The sequence below is a fragment of the Pinus tabuliformis genome, chromosome 2_1, assembly GCF_031772625.1.
Source record: "Pinus tabuliformis cultivar Carrire ecotype Pingquan chromosome 2_1, CPIR1, whole genome shotgun sequence".
NCBI lineage: Eukaryota > Viridiplantae > Streptophyta > Pinopsida > Pinales > Pinaceae > Pinus > Pinus tabuliformis.
This window is the reverse complement of record NC_142299.1, coordinates 48,664,746-48,681,592: the sequence shown is the minus strand read 5'-3', so window position 1 is coordinate 48,681,592 and position 16,847 is coordinate 48,664,746. Positions and strand designations below refer to the sequence as shown.

The following is a 16,847-nucleotide window of genomic DNA, read 5'->3' as shown; positions in this document are numbered from 1 at the left end:
TTAAACTCAGTTCAGAAAATTAGAGAAAATTATGAAGTCACTTATGTGGTCTAATCATGGTGGGGAGAGAGGGCTTCCTATGATGTTTTGGAAAGTGTGTATTGGAAGTCACTTATGCCCAAGGAGGAGGGGTGTCTAGGCCTTATTGGCATTCCTTCCCAAGGGAGCATTCTTGCAACTAAGTGGGGTGGTAATGTGTCTTGAGGGGCCCTCTCAATGGCAAACCTTGTGAAAATTCTTTGATTGCAATTATTGGATATTATTCTCCTAATGGTTAGCAGTTTAATTGTTTACGACAATTAACAAATAATTCAAAATTGCAATATTCACCATAAAAATATGTTGCAGAAGTAAAAATCAAGAATTGAGAAATAGATGCACACACATAAATTGGCACCAATATTTTTAGAATCCCCCACAAAAAACCCCAAAGGGAAAACTGATGCAACAGATGAGAGTTTATTTTATTATGCAGCAATTTGGGAATTATTACAATCGGATGCCCAACTGGCAATCCTCCAAATATAATCTAGAAAAATCAACTGGAGAGATTTTCTCCCTTCTATAGTCAATTCGACCTCCCTCTGGCCTACTCGAACCCTCTCACGAGTCACTGGCAACTCAGCCTGCTTGGAATTCGCACTGCTTGGCTTGGGAAATTCGTACTGTCTGCTACTTAGCTCTAATTCAGTCGTTCAAACTCCCTCTGCCTTTGGAAATGACTCCCTCTGCTTTCGGGTGATCTCCCGACCTTCAGCCACTAAAACGACCCTCTTTCCAACACTCACATTGGGTTTTCTGGCCGCTCACACTAGCTATTCAGCCTCTCTGCAAAATAATTTTAGCCTCCCTTTCCCTGCCTCTCTGACACTAGAAAAATGTTCGGAAACTCTTTGCAATTCTCCTCTGATGCTCCCTCAATCATTGATGCTATTCTTCTCTAGCTCGAACTCTCTTCCTTGCAAAATCACTGCAACTGGATAACTCGATTTGCCAAGGGAACTTGCTCCCCTCTTTTGTCTCTCTCCATCCCATTGACTTGCTCTTATATGTAGGTTTTAACCCCGTACAGAAATTACCTGCATATGAATTCTAAAACACAGAAAATAAACAATGCGAGAGCATAACACATATACACAGAGATTTTCCCCTGGATCCCAAAACCGGAACTACCAGCTTGATTTTTCATTATGTTCCTTTCAATGTTACAATACATATTTATGCATGCCGAAGCATCCAATACCATGGACTGAAAACCATCGTGTCCAATACCATGGACCGAAAACCATCATGTCCAATACCATAGACCGAAAACCATCACATCCAAAAAACATGTGCGAAAATCATGCACAAAACCATAGGTGGGTCTGCCCAACCTAACATAGGGTCCAAAACCAAAATTTTCCAAGGGCGCTGCTCCGGACCCCATAAAGTGGGGTTACGGGTGCCCTTCAAACCCCCTGTTAACTACGTGGAAAGAATATAACACAACCCAACATTCTTGCACTTCTTGTTTTCTTTCCACAAGGGGGCACAAGAAAGGTTAGTCATTTTCCCAGCCCTGAAATGCCCATTGTCTCTCTACACCAAGAGAACTTCTCAGAGCTCACAAATTTTGTCAATGCATCTGCAGTATTCTTCAAAGTGTCCACCTTTACCAGCAACACCTTTTTGTCTTCTATCATATCCCTCACAAAGTGATACTGAACATCAATGTGCTTTGTCTTTGAATGATATGCAGGGTTCTTTGCCAAGAAAATTGCAGTTTGGCTGTCACAGTCTATCCTTATAGCTTCCTGTACTAACCCCATACTTGAACACAATCTCTGCAACCAAACTGATTCCTTGCTTGCATGAGTGGTTGCCATGTATTCTGCCTCTGTAGTTGATAGTGCCACTACAGATTGTTTCTTACTCATCCAACTGACTGCACCTCCAAATAGGTTAAACACATACCTACTTGTAGATCTTCTCTAATCCAGATCTCCAGCCCAGTCTGCATCAACAAAGCCATGAATATCCAACTCTTTGTCCAATCCTGGTCTTCCTTGGTAGCACAAACCATAATCACTAATGCCACGCAAATACCTGAAAACCCACTTCACTGTTGTCCAGTGCTCCTTCCCTGGTTTTGACATAAACTTGCTCAATACTCCCACTGCATGTGCAATGTCTGGTCTAGTACAAACCATTGCATACATCAAGCTATCGACTGCACTTGCATATGGAACACGGGACATGTCCTCTTCCTCTTCTTGTGTCTTGGGACACTGTTCAGCAGATAACCTCACACCCACAGGAATAGGAACCTTCACCGTTTACTAACCTGCATATTAAACCTTTGCAGTATTGTCTCGATATACTTCCTCTGGTTTAACCAGAGCTTCCTCTTTGCTCGATCTCTTTTAATTTACATGCCCAAAATATAGTTTGCAGTACCAAGATCTTTCATGTCGAATTTGGAGGACAATTGGGTCTTCATATCCTGGATAACTTCTTTGTCATTTCCAACCAACAACATATCATCCACATACAAGACCAGATAAATAACACGGTCACCAATTAATTTAAAATACACACAGTGATCTGCTTTGCTTCTGGTGAAGCCAAGTCCCCATATAAATGTATCAAATTTTTGATACGACATCTTTGGTGACTGTTTTAACCCATACAAAGACTTCTTTAACTTGCATACCAGTTCTTTCTTACCCTTCGCTGCAAAGCCTTCAGGTTGCTTCATGTAGATTTCCTCTTCCAGATCCCCGTGAAGAAATGTTGTCTTCACATCCATCTGTTCTACATCAAAATCAAAAGCAGCAACAACAGATAAAAGTAATCTAATAAAAGTTACCTTGGCAATAGGAGAAAAAATATCACCAAAATCAATTCCTCGCACCTGGGAATAACCTTTTGCTAACAACCGAGCTTTGTATTTCTCCACTTTTCCTTCTGCATTTGTCTTCTTTTTGAACACCCATTTGCTACCAATGGGTTTCCTTCCAGCTGGCAACTCCACCAGATCCCAAACCTCATTTTTGTGCAAAGATGCCATTTCATCAACCATGGCTTCTTTCCAGAGTTTTCCACCTCTGAATCTACTGCTTCCTTCACAGTCCTGGGATCATCATCAGTAACAGACAAAGCAAAATTTGAACAGAAAGCATGAGGACTATACCTTTTTGGCTGCCTTCTTTCTCGAACTGATCTTCTCACAGCCGGAGTTTGTGGCTCTTCATCTTTTGATTCCTCCTCTACTGTAGAGTCTGATTCTTCCTCCTTTAGCTCAAACCCTATCTTCTCAGGTTCCTTTGGTTGGACTTCATGTTTAATAACATCTTTGACCTCTCTGAACACCACATCTCGGCTGTACACAACCTTCCATGTGACTGCGTTCCAAAGCTTATAACCCTTTAAACCATCCTTATACCCAATAAAAATGCACTTTTCAGATTTACTATCCAACTTGGTTCATTTCTCCTTTGGAACATGTACATCTGCATCACATCCAAATACCCTCAGATGTGAAAGAGAGGGTTTCTTACCAGTCCATACCTTTTGTGGAGTCTTATCCTCCAATGCTGATGAAGGTGACCTGTTGACCAGGTAACATACAGTAACCACCGCCTTTGCCCAGAATTCCTGTCCTAACCCAACACCACTGAGCATGCTTCTTGCCCTTTCCATCAATGTCTTATTCATTCTTTCTGCAACTCCATTTTGCTGAGGTGTATATGGAGTAGTCTTCTGCCATGCTATACCACACTTCTTACAGAATTCTTCAAATTCCTTACTACAAAACTCTCCACCGTTATCTGTCCTCAGCACCTTTATCTTCTTCTCTGTCTGGTTTTCCACCAGAGCCTTAAATTCTTTAAACCTGTCAAAGACTTCAGATTTCTTCTTAAGGAAATATATCCATGTATTCCTTGAGAAGTCATCTATAAATGATACATAGTACACAGACTTACCCAGTGATGGAACCTTCACAGGTCCAAACACATCATTGTGCACAAGTTCTAATATCTATTTCGCCCTCTTACTACCAAAGGGGAAACTCACCCGATTTTGCTTCCCATATACACAATTTTCACAGAAATCAAAATCCAGAGAGCTATTACTTATACCTTCTACCATACCTTTACCATGAAGTATCTGAAGGCCCTTTTCTCCAATATGTTCAAGCCTTTGATGCCACAGCATGGTCTTCTCTCTAGAGACCACCAGATTTTCTGCTCCACTTTCAGGAACCACAGAACCATTACACCCATCAATAACAGTGCTACCTTGCAGCTTGTACAGAGTTCCAATCCGAACTCCCCGCATCAATACCAGTGCTCCCCGAACCATCTCGCAGGTATCCTTCTCGAACACTGTTTTTACACTTGCATCATCCAGCTTCCTAACAGAAATCAGATTTCTGGCTAATGCATGAATATGTAGAACACCTGGAAGCGTTCTGATCCTTCCACCTTGCAACTTCAACTTTACTTTTCCACGACCAATGATTCTAGCCTTCCTGTCATCCCCCAAGAGGACATCACCACCATCATATTTCTCATACTCGCAAAACCACTCTCTATGGGGAGTGAAGTGAAAGGATGCACCTGAGTCAATCAACCATGCCTCATGATCTACATGTGTACTTGAAGAAGCCAAGTACACATCCCCACCTTTATCTGAGGTGGTTTTCGCCTCTGCAGAAGGAGCATCATCAGATCCCTTTCCTTTATCAGGAGCTTTAGATTTACAGTGCCTTTTGTAGTGCCCTTCCTTTCCGCATTTCCAGCACACCACCTTTATAGGTTTTCCTGGAGATTTAGATCTCCCACTCGATGACTTATTTTTGTTTCTGTTCTGGGACCATCCTAGTACAGACAAAGCATCACCATTCTGGCTCTTCATATTTTTCCGTCTCATCTCCTCCGTTAGCAAGGCTGAGACTATTTCATCAAACTGCAAGGCAGTTGCATTGCTACCTATTGCAAATTGCAATAACCAGACTATCCCACGAATCTGGTAGAGAACACAACAAATTGATGCACTTATCTTCATCTGAAATTTTAATATCAACAGATGCTAATTGACTTACCACAGTATTAAATGCATTCAGATGCTCTGTCACCGAGTCTCCATCTTTCATCCTCAAGTTATATAGCTTTTTCCGCAGGAGCAGTTTATTCACCAGAGACTTAGATTGGTACAAAGTCCCTAACTTGTCCCACAAAGCCTTCGCCGTAGCTTCTCCTGATACATTCAGCAATACTGAATCTGAGACACACAATCATATTGTGTTCTTTGCCTTCCGATCCAACTTCTTCCATTCTTCATCGGACACTCCCGTTGGTTTAGTACCCGAATCTACCGCGATCCACTGATCTTTATCCACCAACAGATCCTCCATCTTGAGTTTCCACAACTCAAAACTCTGACCATTAAATTTCTCGATCTCTATCTTTCCACTGTTCGCCATCTTCTTTCACCACTAGAATCAATCTTGGAGATCTCTCACTGAATAGGGTCTACCATAGGCCCGAGCAAAACCCCTCAACAACAAAGGCGTCCCCTTGAAGCCAAAACTGCTCTGATACCAAATGTAGGTTTTAACCCCGTACAGAAATTACCTGCATACGAATTCTAAAACACAGAAAATAAACAATGCGAGAGCATAACACATAAAACACATATACACAGAGATTTTCCCCTGGATCCCAAAACCGGGACTACCAGCTTGATTTTTTGTTATGTTCCTTTCAATGTTACAATACATATTTATATATGCCGAAGCATCCAATATCATGGACCGAAAACCATCGCTTCCAAAAAACATGTGCGAAAATCATGCACAAAACCATAGGCGAGTCTGCCCAACCTAACATAGGGTCCAAAACCAAAATTTTCCGGGGCGCTACTCTGAACCCCATAAAGTGGGGTTACGGGTGCCCTTCAAACCCCCTGTTAACTACGTGGAAAGAATATAACACAACCCAACATTATAATCTCCCACTGGAGCTTCAGCGGCCATGATTAGATCCTTATCGACGGCTAAGATCATCTTAGACTTGATCCAAGTCATTTTCTAGAAGTCTCTAGAGCATAAGTCGATCTCCTTAATTAATTCCCTTTAATTAACCACTTTTCCTAAGTTAGACTTAGGAAATATTTAAATGATGGCTAATTAATTTAATTAAGGTGTTTTGCAAGCTTATCTCACGAAACCTTTTTTGGGTTTTGGAGATCTCGTGTTCCTTAGCCTCTTAGACACAAATTGAGACTAGAACACCTGTCTGATGCTACGAAATGATGATGAGACTAGAATAGAACTCATTGTGATACAAGTCCCAATCAGCTCAACATTTGTTTAAATTTGGGGTGCTTTTGATTTATGTGACATCCTTTTTGGCCCTCACTTAATCTGGATTTTGGGTATCTCATCTGCAGTAGCATTTGGGAGGCCTAAAATGTTGTTGCTCCACTGATTTAGAGGTACTTCTCCAATAGCCATGCAGGATGGAATTTGGCTTAGTACTCTATTTGGAGTTGAAATCATCAGGATCAGTGCATTACTAAGATAATGTGGTTTCATTCACGAGTTAATCAGGAAGAGGATTTTTCTCTTGAGGGAACTTTGAGACTTTAAGACCAAGGGTTTGGAGATTTTTGGCTTGCTAGATCACCCTCATGTCTTCTAATAAACTTTGTTATCATTGATATTATGGCACCAATTCCATCTGAGTAGTCCAAATTGAATCCTAATGTGTGGGATACAATGTGGCAGGCTTGGGGATGGAAGTTTGGGAAGCAACTCCAGCAACATAATTCCAAAAATCTCTATTCATTTTACATCAGAAGCAACTCTTGTCCTCAACTCTATATGCTCACTGGATTTTCTCTTATCCAAAAGTTGGGTGGGTTTGTAGACTCCAGAATGTATGGTCTCTCCGCCTCAACTACAAAATTGGGTATTTGCATGGTCGGTTATCTATCCAAGGTTGCTCACTAAAGCTCACTTGGCCAAAAGTGGATTCGTAGATGGGCTTTATCTAGCGGCTAGCCTGTGGACAACTGGAAACGGTGAAGCTCACTTTTGGGGAATGCAAGTTTGCTAGGGAGTGTTTGCAATATATCCAAGATCATCTTGCAGCCTTGCTATAGGGGAAAGTTCATTGGCAATAACATTTTCAAATATTCCAACTACTTAGTGCTTCCTACTTTCTCAGGAATCTGGTATTGCCTTAGAATCACTACATTGTTCAGTATTTGAAGGTTAGAATGAAAGGTACGTTTTTGCCAGTGTGGCCAACTCATTTAACTGTTTTTGTAGTGTCTGTAGAGAGGTATGTATACAGTTATTAGCTAAAGGATACTTGCCAATCAAAGATGCTTCCGAATATTCTAATTTCATTTCTGCTTTAGTAGCACTGAGGAAGAGGATAAGATTTTTCATTTTATATACCCTTCCACCTTTGCGTTATTTTTTGTATGTATTTTTATGTTAATATAAGATGTCTTTTTGAGGAAAGAAAAGGTAAATACAAGAGCCTATTTTGTGCATGAGTTCATGTTCTTGAAGTGCATAAGTCTTGTGTTTATTTGCTATTATAAATTTTAATGGAGTTGTTTTCTTCATATTGTGCTACTGGAGCTGCTATTATTCTTTTTATTGTTTCATCCTCCAGATTCAAACAACTGGGATAGGATAAGACAGGGGTGTTCTTGGTCTTTACCACTTGTGTAAAGGGAATCCTATCAAACTACCAACTTGCTAATTTAAATTTTAAACAAATACAGAGGGAGAGATCAAGATCGTTCACATAAACAAGGGACTCAAGATCTTGGCTAGACTGGATAGGTTTTATGAAAATTATGATATCATTCAATATTCTGACTCCATTAACAAGTCTCATGCAAGTCCTTTCTTTGGTTTTAGGGACAAATCATCTTCTAGTAGTAACCAACATTGATAGTGCTTGAGATCAAGAAAAGGGGAAGTCAAGCTCCATGCCTATCGTTTCACACTTAGCTTTGAGTGGGTGTAGAAAAAATTGTTTTACAATATGGGAGTTAGTCCCATGGCATGTGGGAAAGGAGGTTACGAATCTATGATGGGATGCAAGCTACAGCGATTACGAGATCAAGTGAAAGTGGGAATTGATAAATAGTTGGCATTTGGATATGAGTCCATTGAACCAATGAATGGGCAAGCCAAGTTCTAGGCTTCCAGCAATGAAAACATACAAGGGAAGATGGGAGATTGTACAGATTTTAGCGAACTCAATTTTCAAAAACATGTACCTGAAAGGTGTAATATTCGTCAAAGGATGGGAAAAATGATCAAATGAAACTACTTTTGACTGCATCCATATTTTCCTACAACACCATGCAAGAAATAGACCATTTACTTTATTAGTACATCGAGGTCAACCCAATTTTATGAAGATTAAGTACATTCTTGTAGTTACTACTTCACAAAGTGGGGAGAAGCCATTGCTTCTAGAACTAATTCATCTAAAATAGCGGTGAAAATTTTGCTCGACACTATTATAACCTCTTAGTGGCAGGCAAATCCATTTTCTCCGTGAGACTAACTGATGCTTGACACAAAATTTACAATTCAACAAAGGACGACACACCTTATCATTGTCACGTCAACAAACAAGCTAAGTCGACTATGACGCTGAACTCCAACTTTTTGGAGAAGATATGTGGAATGGACCAATCAAATTCAGACAACAGGAATCTCTCTCTTTGTGGGGTTTCTACATTCGACAGGAAATAGCGATAGACTACATTCCCTTCCAATTGACATATAGGCAGAAAGTTGTGATACTTAAGGAGTTCACAATAGCATCTTTCTATATCACAATAAAAGCATCAAGCAATCCAAAGGTTCAGGTGGCTTAAGGCCTTACTTCCCCCAAAGTTTCATGTAAGTCTATGCAATGTTACATATTGTTATTGGGAATTTATCATTGGGTATCTAAAATATAAATTACTAGCAATATTGGGGAAAATATCACAAATTATCGTGAAACTTTAAAAAATACAAAATAATCATTTTTTCAAATTTTTAGACTTCTAAAGAAACATCACCATAAATAAACGGATTGCTACATTAATATGAAAATAAAACTGATGTATAAGATGTCCAGTGACACATAAGGTATCAATATTGAAATACAATATATATCCCAAGTCATAAGTTTTAATAGGATAATATAAAATCACATTAGAACAAAAATAAATGTATCTCATGAAATGAATCATGGCAATGAAAACAACGAATTTCCCCTTGTTTGCTTGATGGAAAATGGTCACCATTTCCTCAATAATGATATTAGAACTAATCCCCGAATGGGGTGTTCGACACGAAAGAGATGGGGAAGCACAATGCCACTTCCACCAACAACAATAGGAGGGAGATGTGGCATCGTGCTTGAGATCAAGAAAAGGGGAAGTCAAGCTCCATGCCTATCGTTTCACACTTAGCTTTGAATGGGTGTAGAAAAAATTGTTTTACAATATGGGAGTTAGTTCCATGGCATGTGGGAAAGGAGGTTACGAATCTATGATGGGATGCAAGCTACAGCGATTACGAGATCAAGTGAAAGTGGGAATTGATAAATAGTTGGCATTTGGATATGAGTCCATTGAACCAATGAATGGGCAAGCCAAGTTCTAGGCTTCCAGCAATGAAAACATACAAGGGAAGATGGGAGATTGTACAGATTTTAGCGAACTCAATTTTCAAAAACATGTACCTGAAAGGTGTAATATTCGTCAAAGGATGGGAAAAATGATCAAATGAAACTACTTTTGACTGCATCCATATTTTCCTACAACACCATGCAAGAAATAGACCATTTACTTTATTAGTACATCGAGGTCAACCCAATTTTATGAAGATTAAGTACATTCTTGTAGTTACTACTTCACAAAGTGGGGAGAAGCCATTGCTTCTAGAACTAATTCATCTAAAATAGCGGTGAAAATTTTGCTCGACACTATTATAACCTCTTAGTAGCAGGCAAATCCATTTTCTCCATGAGACTATCTGATGCTTGACACAAAATTTACAATTCAACAAAGGACGACACACCTTATCATTGTCACGTCAACAAACAAGCTAAGTCGACTATGACGCTGAACTCCAACTTTTTGGAGAAGATATGTGGAATGGACCAATCAAATTCAGACAACAGGAATCTCTCTCTTTGTGGGGTTTCTACATTAGACAGGAAATAGCGATAGACTACATTCCCTTCCAATTGACATATAGGCAGAAAGTTGTGATACTTAAGGAGTTCACAATAGCGTCTTTCTATATCACAATAAAAGCATCAAGCAATCCAAAGGTTCAGGTGGCTTAAGGCCTTACTTCCCCCAAAGTTTCATGTAAGTCTATGCAATGTTACAAATTGTTATTGGGAATTTATCATTGGGTATCTGAAATATAAATTACTAGCAATATTGGGGAAATATCACAAATTATCGGAAACTTTAAAAAATACAAAATAATCATTTTTTTCAAATTTTTAGACTTTTAAAGAAACATCACCATAAATAAACGGATTGCTACATAAATATGAAAATAAAACTGATGTATAAGATGTCCAGTGGCACATAAGGTATTAATATTGAAATACAATATCTATCCCAAGTCATAAGTTTTAATAGGATGATACAAAATCACATTAGAACAAAAATAAATGTATCTCATGAAATGAATCATGGCAATGAAAACAACGAATTTCCCCTTGTTTGCTGGATGGAAAATGGTCACCATGTCCTCAATAATGATATTAGAACTAATCCCCGAATGGGGTGTTCGACACCAAAGAGATGGGGGAGCACAATGCCACTTCCACCAACAACAAGAGGAGGGAGATGTGGCATCGTGCTTGAGATCAAGAAAAGGGGAAGTCAAGCTCCATGCCTATCGTTTCACACTTAGCTTTGAATGGGTGTAAAAAAAATTGTTTTACAATATGGGAGTTAGTTCCACGGCATGTGGGAAAGGAGGTTACGAATCTATGATGGGATGCAAGCTACAGCGATTACGAGATCAAGTGAAAGTGGGAATTGATAAATAGTTGGCATTTGGATATGAGTCCATTGAACCAATGAATGGGCAAGCCAAGTTCTAGGCTTCCAGCAATGAAAACATACAAGGGAAGATGGGAGATTGTACAGATTTTATCGAACTCAATTTTCAAAAACATGTACCTGAAAGGTGTAATATTCGTCAAAGGATGGGAAAAATGATCAAATGAAACTACTTTTGACTGCATCCATATTCTCCTACAACACCATGCAAGAAATAGACCACACCATGCAAGAAATAGACCATTTACTTTATTAGTACATCGAGGTCAACCCAATTTTATGAAGATTAAGTACATTCTTGTAGTTACTACTTCACAAAGTGGGGAGAAGCCATTGCTTCTAGAACTAATTCATCTAAAATAGCGGTGAAAATTTTGCTCGACACTATTAAAACCTCTTAGTGGCAGGCAAATCCATTTTCTCCATGAGACTAACTGATGCTTGACACAAAATTTACAATTCAACAAAGGACGACACACCTTATCATTGTCACGTCAACAAACAAGCTAAGTCGACTATGACGCTGAACTCCAACTTTTTGGAGAAGATATGTGGAATGGACCAATCAAATTCAGACAACAGGAATCTCTCTCTTTGTGGGGTTTCTACATTAGACAGGAAATAGCGATAGACTACATTCCCTTCCAATTGACATATAGACAGAAAGTTGTGATACTTAAGGAGTTCACAATAGCATCTTTCTATATCACAATAAAAGCATCAAGCAATCCAAAGGTTCAGGTGGCTTAAGGCCTTACTTCCCCCAAAGTTTCATGTAAGTCTATGCAATGTTACAAATTGTTATTGGGAATTTATCATTGGGTATCTGAAATATAAATTACTAGCAATATTGGGGAAAATATCACAAATTATCGTGAAACTTTAAAGAATACAAAATAATCATTTTTTTCAAATTTTTAGACTTCTAAAGAAACATCACCATAAATAAACGGATTGCTACATAAATATGAAAATAAAACTGATGTATAAGATGTCCAGTGGCACATAAGGTATCAATATTGAAATACAATATCTATCCCAAGTCATAAGTTTTAATAGGATGATACAAAATCACATTAGAACAAAAATAAATGTATCTCATGAGATGAATCTCAATGAAAACAACGAATTTCCCCTTGTTTGCTTGATGGAAAATGGTCACCATGTCCTCAATAATGATATTAGAACTAATCCCCGAACGGGGTGTTCGACACGAGAGAGATGGGGGAGCACAATGCCACTTCCACCAACAATAAGAGGAGGGAGATGTGGCATCGTCGCCCCGCCCCTTCCCCCCCCCCACCAAACCCCCACATGAGTTTCCCCACCCCCACATGAGTTAGCAACACATGCCATCGCAATTGTATTTCAGTGAACAGTTACTCCACCACTACTCCGTCAATCTCGCTGCCCGGGTCTAGTTTAATGGAGGACCTCTCTTGACATTTGCAATGTTATCAAATTGTTAACTTCCCCCATACTCGGATGCCCGGTGTTGTATGTGAGCCAACTCTCATTCTACACATTGGTCATTCTAGGAGGTGTTTAATTATGATGGCATGCAAAGCCATCTCCCTACATGTGAGGAAAGTGGCTAAAAGTTTGTATGAAATCATTTGGTGTACACTCTAGTTGATGGTGTCTAGAATATGTTTCAAGTCTCTAACCCGGCCACAAGTATTTAGATGGAGCAAGGGTAGTTCTTTGGTTGATACAAGCTTTTCTCTATGTCACAATTCATCCTCCTGGGTGAAAATGTTAGTCTTCTTTGCAGGTCATGCTATGTTGAAGCCTCCTCCTAGTCTATCAGGGCCCTTATCCTTTTCCTTGTTCTTGCTTGACTTTCCGCCAAGTCACTACTCACTGGATTTTTACAATCCCTCCCCTCCTCCCCTCCCCTAGTGCACCATCTAGTCTTCTGACCTCATCTACCTCTTCCATTGACACTCCCCACTCCCACATAACTTCTCTTCGCGGAAAGCTCGTTCTTTGCTACATTTTCTTTGTGATTGCACTCAAAATCCCTCTCTAATGGCCATCATGCCGATGCAGAGAGCTCGCACATGTCGTGGCGCTACCTATTATAGATACCCTGGAAGTCCAGAGTTTGACACCAAGCACAGAGTTCGACTGCTCGTTATCATGAATTTACTCAACCAAGCATTCAGGGGGAAATTGCCCAAGCCAAGCATGACATAGCAAACGAGCGACAATGCATAACTGACTCTAAGGTGCTTGCAGATGTTGCTGGATGGATTCCTAACACGGGCCACTCCCGTGTTCATCTCAATCATTATATGCACACAATAGATGTTTACTAGAAACTCAAACTGTTATTGGTCACGTGTTGGTGGAGAAGAACACTGCCAAAGAAGATATTCTCCTCCAATTGGATGAATTGCAAATGTTAGCTTGATCCATGGACAACAAACATGGGAAAATTGAAGCAAACCTTACCCTACCCCATGATCTACGTTGTCCTCAATCAGGTAACAAGGATCCTATCCCCGTTGAAGCTTCAGATTCTAGAAAATCTTGAATGTGTAATATGTTTATTTACTGCCTAGTCCTAGTGTTTTTGTTCTTTTGTTTAACTATATCCATAGAGGCCATGTATTTCAAACAAGTTTGCTAGATTTTTGGTAAACTCTCAGTAAACTTTTTGTTGGGCTCTTAATAAAATTGAAATTGTGTGCTTGGTTTGGCTTACCCAGTGGTGGGCGAGAACATATTTCAATCCATTCTTATGTAAAATAGTGATTAGAATGAATGAAAATACTTTTACTTAAAAATTGTTATTAGAACTAGACCAGTGAATCCAAAAAACTTAATTTCAACTGAAACTATAAAAAGACTGAACCAAAAGACAAGTCGACCAAAATGCATAAAATATTCAAATTTTGAAAAGCAAACATATATATTCATGTGCATCCATATGAACCCAACAATTATACACAAATATGTAATGTTTCTTATGTGTATAGCAAGGGTGCATATAAACAAAACAACACCAAGTGCAATCTATCTTTGAACCAAAATACATCAACAAAGAGGCTCTAAATGGCCTCTAGAGTCCAAAAACAAATCATGCTACAATAGATAACTACATAACATCAAAATCATTGTCTATATTGGGATCCTCATCTTCAATATCACCCTCTAAGCATTAAAATAAGATAGAAAAAACTTAACATACCTAGTTAGTGATTTTACTTAAGTGAAGGGTACATATTTACTAGGGTCATGACAAAGGAGTTCAACAATCAATGCAACCAACATCAAGGTACATAGAGGGCTTGGTGCTCTTGATTAAAATGTCAGTTCCATACCCTCGTACATGATGGAATCTAGTGAAAACATCGCAATCTTGCCAATCCAAAATCTTGAAAACTATTAAGTTTGCTAAATATTGGATGTGATCTAAAATTCTATATTTTCCATATGAAATCTGGACAATGAAGTTAGAACCACTCTCAAACATCCTAAAACAGTGAATGGTAATGTTAAAAATTTAAGTGAAATTGATTACTTTAAAAATTTAATATTACCATTAACTACTATAGTTATATCTCATGAAATGAATCATCAGAAATGAAAACAATAGATTTCCCCTTGTTTTCTTGATGGAAAATAGTCAAATATCCTTAGAGCTCAATCCCCTAACTCACTTAAAAAAAATGAGGGTTAAATGACTAAGAATTTTGTTACAAGGTAATACTGATGGATACAGTGATAATTTCTAAATTTTTGCAATAATTACCTAAATTATCATTACAATTTCAAAAGAGGCGTGATAATTACCTAAATTATCACGATAACTTCAAAAGTGGTAAATCATCGTGATAATTAGTGCCACTAATGTTGCCGCTTTTGGTTTTGGTGATGTTCTCGCGATAATTCCAATATATTGGCAATAAGTGCAACTCAGTCTGTCAATTGGGTTTATCTTGGGTGGTTGGGAGGAATGATTGTTATCCTCCCCACCTAGGTTCAATTCCTGCAAGTGACATGATGAGCTTTGTTGTAATGGCTTCAAGCCTTGTTGTTGAGCATGAGTAGCCCTTAAGTACCAAAACATGTATATTCCTCATATGGAATATAAAGATATTTCCCATGGGAAAAAGAAGTGCAAATAAGTCTATGTTACCAAATCCACCTATGGAGGATTCAAGATCCAGTTCTCCATTGATTCAGATCCTAATTCACTTGGGATATGTTTCTGATTTGATAGCACTCAAGGATCCACCTTCAGATTACTGAAAACATCAACCAGGCAGATCCTCCAATAAAAATACTTTCTAGTTAAGGACACATACATAAAATTAAAAAATAAAAAGACAAAGTGTAAGGCCCTAAATTTTAGAACCCTAATTTTGGCCTGCGAAATAGACACCCTCCATCCCAAAAACTCACAAATCTAAGTTTCTGCATTTCTGAATTGTTGGAGCGAATGGGAGCAAAACATATTCAGAGATCTGAATTTTATATGTTTGTAGTTCATGGGGATTTTCAACTGTCATATTGTTTATATATCATTTCGCTGTAATCAGATCCTGACTATTCAAACAATTCAGTATCTGCTTCCATGCAACTTAGATATAGATAGGCTTAACAAGATTTCCATGTTGACATGGGTGCTTATTTATGTTTGGGTCAGTTCTTCTCGGTTCAGGGTTTTCAATATCTAAATTTATGGTCAGATAGCCCTCCATCGCAGTATCCAGATGAACATGGTTGCACCTTGAATTCTCAGTGTTCATCATAAATTGTGAAACAAACCTTTGTACAATTCGTCACATTGATCTAGGAAAATCCTATGCCTACTGAAATGTTTCCTCAAGGCTTTCCTGCCTTACATTGCAATTTTGCAGAAGCATGACTTCTGCTTTCCTAGAAGTTTGAATTCTAGGAAATCAAACTGTGGGATTCTTCTCTTACTCAATAAAAAGATGATGGCTCCCTTGGGCCCAAAAACTTCTATGTATGAATCTTCATAGCAAGGGTTTTGGCTCCATCTTAGCCTTGTGGAAGCCTCATGTTGTAGACATTGGAAGTTCCATATCTTTTATTTTTTGTGAGCAACAAATTTTTGCCTACAAGCATAACATTGTACATTCCTCATTATTGTTGAGCCAACTGTTCCTTCCATAGAGATCCATGAGCCCCTTGACCCATCCCACAACATGGATTTGGAAACTTTTGTCTCACCATAAAATGCATGCAAGTTCCATACCACCCGCAACTCATCACAAAGTAACCACTGACAGACATAACCCCTTAACCCATCCCACAACATGGATTTGGAAACTTTTGTCTCACCATAAAAATGCATGCAAGTTCCATACCACCCGCAACTCATCACAATGTAACCACTGCCAGAAAACATTTCATTGCATTTATGGCAACATATGTTGTCATTTAACCAAAAGTGCAATACATCCAAAAAAAAAAAAAAAAGAGTAACATGACTTCTTTCATAAATTCTATATAGATGAAATAAATTCTCTCAATTCTACCCTGAACAGAGGCCTGTAGTGTTTATTAGGATACTGTACCAATGAATAGGCCCTCGCCATGTTTGTTGAAAGTTTGTACAAAGCCTCTTGGTTGCAGACGAAAATAGAAAATTAGTTGCTAATGCAGTTAGACTTTATTGCAGCAGATGTGAAAGCAATCATGTTGCATGTTGGAAGGGAAAACTAACTCTGCTGCGAGTCTGAAACATAGTAATGTAAGATTATATG

At 38.7% G+C, this 16,847-nt stretch overlaps 1 protein-coding gene across 4 annotated transcripts in view; it reads right to left on the bottom strand.

Annotated features, from left to right (window-relative positions):
- The window catches only part of LOC149198723 (glutamate receptor 3.2-like), a 140,168-nt gene that overhangs the window by 22,236 nt on the left and 101,085 nt on the right, over window positions 1-16,847 (bottom strand). The window lies entirely within an intron of this gene.